General features: G+C 37.9%; 1 protein-coding gene across 1 annotated transcript in view; it reads left to right on the top strand.

Annotated features, from left to right (window-relative positions):
- Positions 1–8,928, top strand: part of LOC102833226 (disintegrin and metalloproteinase domain-containing protein 18-like) — a gene marked incomplete at its 5' end in the record, with an annotated part of 250,534 nt that overhangs the window by 101,375 nt on the left and 140,231 nt on the right. The window lies entirely within an intron of this gene.

The following is an 8,928-nucleotide window of genomic DNA, read 5'->3' as shown; positions in this document are numbered from 1 at the left end:
GAATTTGGGGAACTTGTGCATTTAAGACATGAAACTCTGGTGGTATAATGGATTGTTCATTGGGTTGCTAACCCTAAGGTTAGCACATTGAAGCTACCAGCTGAAATAAGGGAGAAGATATGACTTTCTGCTCCTGTAAACATTTAAAACTTTGGACACACTGTAGATAGAGCTGTTCTACCATTTCCTATAGGGTTACTATGAGTTGAAATCACCTCTACATTTCTGGGAGAATTGTGCATTTATGAAATTATTTATTTTTTTGCTGTTGTTAAGAATATTCATAAGAAAACATGCAATAGTTTCTGAATGTACAATTCATTGGCATTGATTACATTCTTCACATTGTACAATAATTCACCTCCTTTTCTGAGTTGTTTCTCCTCCATTAACATAAACTCAATGCCTCTTAATCTTTATATCAAATCTTTGTGATACTTTGGTCAATTTTATCTCATGTAAGTAGTTTTTAAGATGTTTTTGTTGTCAAGTGCCATTTAGTTGGTTCTAACTCAAAACTACATTGTATAGAGTTTCCAGTGAGTTGCTGTTGGGTTTGAACCACTGACTTTGTGTTTAGCAGTCCAGTGCTTATCCACCAGAGCTTCACCAGGACTCCAGATTATTTTTACAAGAGCTTAATATTCAAAGCAGACCCTCTTCGTGATGCTGTGGGTTAATGCTCTGCACTGCAAAGTTGGTTTGATCAGTAAGGTCAGTGGTTCAAGCTCACCAACTGCTCCTTGAAAACCCTATACAGGGTCACTATGGGTAGGAACGGACTTGATGGCACTTAACAACAACAACAACTTTTGGGTTTGAAAAAGACTTCAAGGAATATTTTTATTTTACTTTTAAAGATTATCTGTCAGAAATAGTTCCAGATGTTCATATATTTGTCATAGCTCCAGAAAAATCTTGAGGCCATGAGAATTTGAAATTCTCTTTTGCCTATACATCCCTTTTGATCAGAACTCTTCTATAAAAAAATTGAACAAAGTATTGGGTGAGGGTACTTTATTACCATCCAGTTCCTCTGGTTTTATGCAAATAGAGCAGTTCAGAGAGACAGTCTCTTGCTCCATATTCTCTGTCTATTCTGTATTTTAAATTTATTTTTTGCTTGATTATACAAGGTAGCCTTAAAACAAAATTATGAGTATCATAATTCACCATTACAGAGGCTATGTTATTAGAGAAAATTAAATTATTAAGATTGAATAAAAGGTCAGACTTCCCTGTATTTATGTCATAACAACACAGAAGATGCTGCAGTGATAAACTGACCTTCATGTTTCAAATGCAAATAATGTATATGCTCATTATTTTTTCAATAAGAAAAAATATATATACATGGTTTCCCTTCCAGTACATGGGAGAAAAAGAAGAAAGCAATTTCCTTTTCCCTTCTTCCTTCTTTTCTTTTTAACTACCTTCTCCATGGCCCAAGTTAGCACATGTCTATGCTCTACCCAGTGAATTAATCTCTCTACCTCCCTTCCCTAAGGAGCTCTGGTAGCGTAGGGGTTACGAAGCGGGCTGCAAACTGCAAGGTCAGCAGTTCGAAACTACCAGCTGTTCCGTGGGAGAAAGATGAGGCTCTCTGCTCCCATAAAGATGTACAGCCTCGGAAACCCTGTAAACAGGGTCGCTATGAGTTGGAACTGACTGCACCGCACACAGCCACCACCACCACCACTTCCATTACCACCACCACTGCCACCACCACCTCCCTTCCCTGGTAACTATCATAGAAAGTTTGTTTATGGAATGAAAATCTTTTCTTAATTATTTACAGTAGCTGTCTCATACAATATATTCCCTCTGCGATGGTTAATTTCACTCAGTATAATGTACTCCATGTTACTCTATATTATGCAGTTTTAATGTTTCCATGTTCTATTTGGATCGTCATTTTTATGGTATGTTGTGAAGTATTAACTTTCTTTGAAGTTACCCTATAGTCTATTGACTTTTCCCTCCATTTAAGATAGTCTATTGTATCCTTCAATCTATCTGACCTCCTCACCACCTCAGTCTCTGTTCCTATATTTTTCTCTTCTTTGACATTGTTATTATTTTGATCTTTGAATGACCTCCCAGGTCCTCTGAATTTGTTGTTGTAATTTTGTTCTGGTCTAAGCTCTGCTATCTGTTGACTGAATTCCAGGTAGTGTTGCCACATATGTCAACTGCTGGTTTTTGTCTGTTCTTGTTGGTTTTCATTCCTAAGAACTTCCTTTAGGTTGTTTTAAAGTGCTGGATTGGCTTTGACAAAATCTGTTAGCTTCTGTTTTTCCTAGAATGTTTTGATTGCACAGTGATATTTGATTGACAGATTTGCTGGGTAGATGATTCCTGGTTGGCAGTTTGTTTGTTTGTATTTTTTTCATTTACTGTTTTGTATGCCTCTCCTTTGCCTTCTTGCCTGCATGGTTTCTGCTGAGAGGTTAGAGCTTAATATGATTTGCTTGCCTTTGTACATAGCCCTTTTCTTTTCCCTGGCTGCTTTTAGAATTCTCTCCTTGTTTTTGATTTTGGAGAGCTTGATTATGATATGTCCTGGTGATTTTCTTTTGGGGTCTATCCTTCCTGGGATTCATTCAGCTTCTTGAATGCTTATCTTCTCATCCTTCCAGATGTTAGGGAAGTTTTCTTCCAGAAATTCCTCAACTATCTCCTTTGTGGACTTGTGTGATTCTTCCTGTTCCAGAATGCCAATTATTCTTAAATGATTCCTCCTCATGTTATGTCCAACATGAATCTTAGACTCTCTTCAGATTTTTTAGTCCTTTTTTCTGCTTGCTCTTCTATCTTAGCAATATTGAGAGATTTGTCTTCCAGATCAGTGGTTCTGGTTTTCATCTCTTCATTTCTATTCCTTTGCCCTTTCAGTGTATTGTCCATTTCTAATATTTTATTATTAATCATTTTGATTTTTTTTTTTTAGGTTTTGAATGGTTTCCAATACTATATCTATCTTGTTTGATGGTTCCAGTAGCACTTTCCTGATTTCTTTTTATTTTCCTCCACTCCTCTGTGAAGCATTGCATTTGTGTCCATATTATTCTTCTGAATTCCTTCTCAGGCAGATCCAAAGCCTCCTCTTCTTCTAATTCAAAGTCCATGTCTACCACCAGCTCATTTGTCTCAGTTACTTCTTTCTTTTTTTGGACATGTGCTGAGATCTTTTGTTGTTTTTTTTTTCTTGGACATTTTCAATAGTCAGATATGTTTTAAATGAATGTATGTTGCTGTATTTTTAAGCTTTCTGAATGTCTCCTGGTTGATGTGATCTGGAGATAGGCTTCCCCTTTCACATCTCTTATTACTGAACTGCTATCTATCATAGCAGATGTTGGTTATCTATGTATTGCGTAGCAGCTGGTATTGGCTTATGTCACTATGGTGGGATATTATGGGGTATGTTTGTATCTTGGCTATATGGCCACGATTGCTGTCTTTACTTGGGTAACATGGGTAGAGAAAGCTTCCACCCTCAGGAAAACGTGAGATCAAAAGGATCAAGAATAAAAAATATAAAAGCAGAAACAAAAACCCAGCACATGAAATGAAAAACAAAACTATAGTAGACTGTCCAATAGCCTTTGCTTCACTGGTCAATGTGCATGTACAGTAGAAACCTCCAGCGGTGGGTGGAGGTGTCCACTTGCTCAGGGTCCCCCCCCCCCCCGGAGTCACTGTCGTGGAGGTGTGCAATGGATATTGAGAAATGAATGGAAGAAAGACTCTTCACAATTTTTATCTCTGAATATCAGTTAGGTATCTGTGTATGCACAACATAATTCTCAAAGTGACTGCATCCTTGTATATAGTAGTTGGTATTGGCTCTTGCTTTTTATGTTGGGGTTTTACAAGGTGCAAATATGGTTTGGCTGTATGGCCAGACCTGCTGTCTCTTGTTAGGTAAGGCAGGAATAAAGGCTTCACCCAAGTAAGAGAGTCATCTTTAGGTCTAAATCCCAGAGTCAGATGTCATAAGTAGCAGGCAAAAGATTATCTTGTTGGACTGCTGCGACTTTCAGGGATTTCCTTTTTGCATCATGAGAGAATTGTACATTGTTGGTGCAATGCTGGACACTTGGTGGTATGTTCCCACTTACCTGAAGGTACCCAGGCTTGGCAGATAAGGTGTGACAGGGGAGAGGAGGAAAAAAGTCATCACACTGCTTTTACCACAAGTTGCTTCATGGTTTTTACACTGTATGAGTCTGGCTGTGGCCCCATCCCCTGATCTCCCCCAAGGCTGTGGGCCTCAGGGAGCATCCAGGTTGATTCCGAAATCGCAGTTTATTCTTGCCACAGTCAGATTTCTCCACCGGTGGGTGCCAAAAACTGATGTTCCCATTTTATATTAGATCTAAAGCTCTGGAACTGTTCTGGCAAAGTACTTTCTATGGTTCCGGCAAAGTACCTTTTCTGGTTTTTTCGTGCCTCCACTGAGGAGCCTCCACCACCTGTCTCCTCTTCTCTTGCCCCAAACCAGAAGTTCAAGAATATTATACTTTTTATGTTTTCATTTGAATTTCATTCATAGAAGGGGTTTACCCTGATTTGCTGACTTTTCTTTCCTTAATGCTTCCAAACCTAACAGTTTGTTTGATATTCAAACAGCCAAATAATCTTTTTTTTTTTTTTTCCTTCAAGTCTTGCTTCCAATAAGAATCTTCTGTCTCCCAGCAGTTCAGGGTTGGTCTTCATGTCTTTTCAAGTGGGAATGGGTAATATCTGACTCAGAAGGTTCTAAGTGGAGCTCAGTATTCTACATAAGGCCCCATACTCTTCAAAGTCTTAACAGGAAGTCTATTTCCATTGGCAAATTCTATTTTCCCTTTTAGCAAATCCAATAAGTTATAGGCTGAAAGCAGTCTTACCAGTTTTCTGTCACCATAATTTTCAATATTCATTTCTACCACCTATAAATGTCTATTTTACAATATTAAGCAAGGGAAGAAAATATCATTAAGATAGTCAAACACATAAACACTTTCCCCTCTCCTTTACCCATTTAGTCTATGTCTTGATCTATATATCTACTCAAAGAACACAGTTGTTCCAAGATTGTCTATAAATCACCATTTAGCACTATCCAATTTAACCCATGCATACCCTCTAAGTTTTCCCCAATCTTCATTGTTCATCTGACACCTCTTCTTGTATATTTCCCTGCCCTTCTTTGTATATTGCCTTACCTGTCACCTGAATTAATATACATCTACCCTCTAGTCAGTGAATTACTCTCCCCTTCCTCCTACCCCCAATAACCAACAAATAATGATTCTTTTAGTATGGAAACCTTTTTGTAAACTTTTATAATAATGGTCTAATACAATATTTATTCTTTTGTGACTGACTTATTTTACTCAGCATAATGCCCTGGAGGTTTATCCATGTTATGAGGTGTTTTGCAGAATCACCATTATTTTTCAAGGTTGCATAGTATTACATCATGTGTGTGTACCAAAGTTTGTTTATGCATTCTTCCATTGAGGGGTACTTTATCTGTCTCCATCTTTTTGCTGCTGTGAATTGTACATGATGAACATTGTTGTGCACATATCTACTCATGATCTGGTTCATATTTCTTGTGGATATATACCAAGTAAAGAGATTTCTGAGTCATAAGGTATTTATATTTCCATTTTTCTGAGGAGGCAACATACCATTTTCCAGAGCGGTTGAACCATTTTGCAGTCCCACCAACAATGTAGAAGGGTTAAAGTCACTTTATTCCCTCGTCAGTATTTGTTGTTTCCTGTTTTTTTTTTTAACTTTTCTGTTAATGCTAGTGTGAAATTATATCTCATAGTTATTTTCATTTGCATTTCTCTAATGACTAAAGATCATGAATATTTCTTCATATATTTGTTGGCTGCCTGAATATCTTCCTTGGTGAAGTGTCTGTTCATATTCTGTGTTCATTTTTAAATTGGGTTGTTGCTCTTTTTCTTGTGTAAGCATTGTAGTTTTCAATAAATTTTAGATAATAATCCCTTGTGTGATGTGTCATCACAAAATTTTTTTTTACCTGTCTGTGGGCTCCCATTTTACTCTTTTGGAGAAATCTTTTGGTGCTCATAAGTTTCTAATTTTTATGAGGTCCTAGTCCTCTGTTTTATTTTCTACTGCTTGTTCCTTTTTTTTTTTTAATGCTTGGCAGGTTATTATGCCATGTATTAGAATCCCAAAGTTTGACCCTAGATTTTCATTGATGATCTTTATAGTTCTATGTTTTATGTTTAGATCTTTAATCCATGTTGAATTTGTTTTTGTATATGGTATGAGATATGGATCTTGTTTCATTCTTCTGCAAATGGATTTCTCTAGCACATTTTTTTTCTCATTCAACTTGCTGTTGTTGCTGTTAGGTAGCTTCAAGTAAATTTGGAATCATAATGACACTATATACAACAAAAAGAAACTCTGCTCAGGCCTGCACCATTCTCACAATCTTTAATATTTTTGAGCCCATTGTTACAACAACTGTGTCAATTCATCTCATTGAATTTTGTCCTCTTTCTTGCTGACCTTCTATTTTACTAAACATGGTGTTCTTCTGCAGGGACTACACCCTCCTAATAACATGTCCAACGTATATGAGAGGAAGTCTCTCCATCCTACATGTATTTTCTGTCTTTCATTCTTCTAACAGTCCATGTTGTCTTCTAATAGTCCATGTTGTTTTTGTTTTTATGAAGTACTGTTGAGTCAGTTCTGACCCATAGTGACCCTGTATAGGTTTTTCAAGGAGCAGCAGGTGAGCTTGAACCACTAACCTTGCAGTTTTTAAAATCCATCACCAACACCATAATTCAAGTGCATAGTTTCTTCTTTGTTCTTACTTAACTGTCGAGCTTTCACATGCATATGAAATAATTGAAAATGCCATGGCTTGGTTCAAGTGTTCCTTAGTCCTCAAAGTGACACTGTAGCAATCATTGTAAAAGAGGTTTTTTGCTACAGATTTACCCAATGCAGTAAGTCATTTGATTTCTTGACTGGTGCTTTCATAGAAGTTGATTGTGTATCCAACTAAAATGAAATACTTAAAAACTTCCATATTTTCTCCACTTATCATTATGTTCTTCTCGATATGATTTAAAAATTTTTCTATCCAGCTACCTTCTCATTTCTTCCATTTACTTTAGCATCTCTATGCTGGAGAGCAAGTTTCAGAGTTTCTTCTGACATCTATTCTGATATTTTCCTTCTTTCTTGTCTTCTTAATGATATTTTGATTTTTACTTGTATGATGTTCTTGATGTCATCCCACAACTCTTCTGGTCTACGGTCTTTGTTGTTGTAGTTGTTATGTGCCGTGGAGCTGGTCCAACTCATAGTGACCCTGCACAGGGTTTCCAAGGCTGTAAATCTTTAAGGGAGCAGAGAGCCTCATCTTTCTCCCACAGAACAGCTGGTAGTTTCAAACTGCTGACCTTGCGGTTCTCAGTCCGGTTAGTAACCACTATGCTACCAGAGCTCCATGATCTATGGTCTTTAGTGTCTAATATATCAAATATGTTTTTAAGATATCTCTAAATTCAGGTGGGATATAATTAAGGTCATATTTTGGGTTTCATGGTTTTCAAAGATCAGCTCAAGAAGACAGTAAAATATTATAACAAAATGTACAAAGATCTGGAGTTAGAAAATCAAAAGGGAAGAACACTCTCAGCATTTCTTTAGCTGAGGGTACTTAAAATAAATTCAAGCCTCAGCTTTTGTTATTGAAGGATTCTCTTGGCAAATTACTGAAGGATGCAGAAAACATTAAAAGAAGATAGAAGGAATACACAGAGTCACTATACCAAAAGGAAATGGTTGATGTTCATCCATTTCACAAGATAGCATATGATCAAGGGCCAATGATCCTGAAGGAAGAAGTCCAAGGCACATTGAAGGAGTTGGCAAAGGACAAGGCACCAGGAATTGATGAAATTCAAATTAAAATCTTTCAAAAAAGTCAAGTGGAGGCACTCACTCATCTATGTCAAGAAATTTATAAGACAACTATCTGGCCAACTTATTGGAAGACATCCATATCTGTGCACATTTCAAAGAGAGGTGATCCAATGGAATGTGGAAATCATCCCAGGCAATTAAAGTTTTACAAAAGGTAATACAGAAATGGCTACAAGCATACATTGACAAGAACTTCCAGAGGTTCAAACTAGATTCAGATGAGGACAAGGAACAAGGGATATCATTGGTGACTTCAGCTGGATCTTGGCTGAAAGCAGAGAACACTAGTAAGATGTTTGCCTGTCTATGACTGTCATTTGTGTTGTTAAAATGGTATTCCAATTTTGGTAGTGCAAGTTCTCCCATGAGATTGCCTGTGCCATCTCTAGCACAAAAACAATTTTTGACAGCTATTGAGGGCTTCTATCATGGAGGGCGGCGGTTAAACGATGTACGACAACTGCGCAGACCTGGCGGAGGTGTTAAATGAAACCCAGACTACGGAGTGGCGGGGTGAGAGGTGTCTGGAGACCAGATAGATGGGGAGAAGCTGCCTAGTGGGAAGAGATTGCAGGAGCCCGCTAGGTTGTCCTACTTACCCTGGGATCATGACTTTGAGGCGGGGTCGAACAACTTAGAGACCCACAAGCCCAGCCCAAAGCGTCTCACTACAACCCAGTTGCCCCTGCTGCCATTCTGCCTCTTGATTGACAACCAAGGACAGAAATCCCACCTTTGAGCCAGACTTAAGGGCCCTAGCACAAGGAGATTCCTATTTAACAGCAACCACACAACCGCCACTCGTCTGTCTGTCGTCGTGCTGTGGTAGTTTGAATTGCTGTGATTCTGAGGGCTATGCCACCTGTATTTTAAATAACCAGCAGGGTCACCCATGGTGGACAGGTTTCAGATGAGCTTCCAAACAAAGACAGACTAGGAAGAAAG

Source organism: Chrysochloris asiatica, unplaced genomic scaffold, assembly GCF_000296735.1.
Source record: "Chrysochloris asiatica unplaced genomic scaffold, ChrAsi1.0 scaffold00035, whole genome shotgun sequence".
In the NCBI taxonomy this organism is placed as follows: domain Eukaryota; kingdom Metazoa; phylum Chordata; class Mammalia; order Afrosoricida; family Chrysochloridae; genus Chrysochloris; species Chrysochloris asiatica.
The sequence above is the reverse complement of the archived record's forward strand: the minus strand, read 5'-3'. Positions and strand labels throughout refer to the sequence as shown.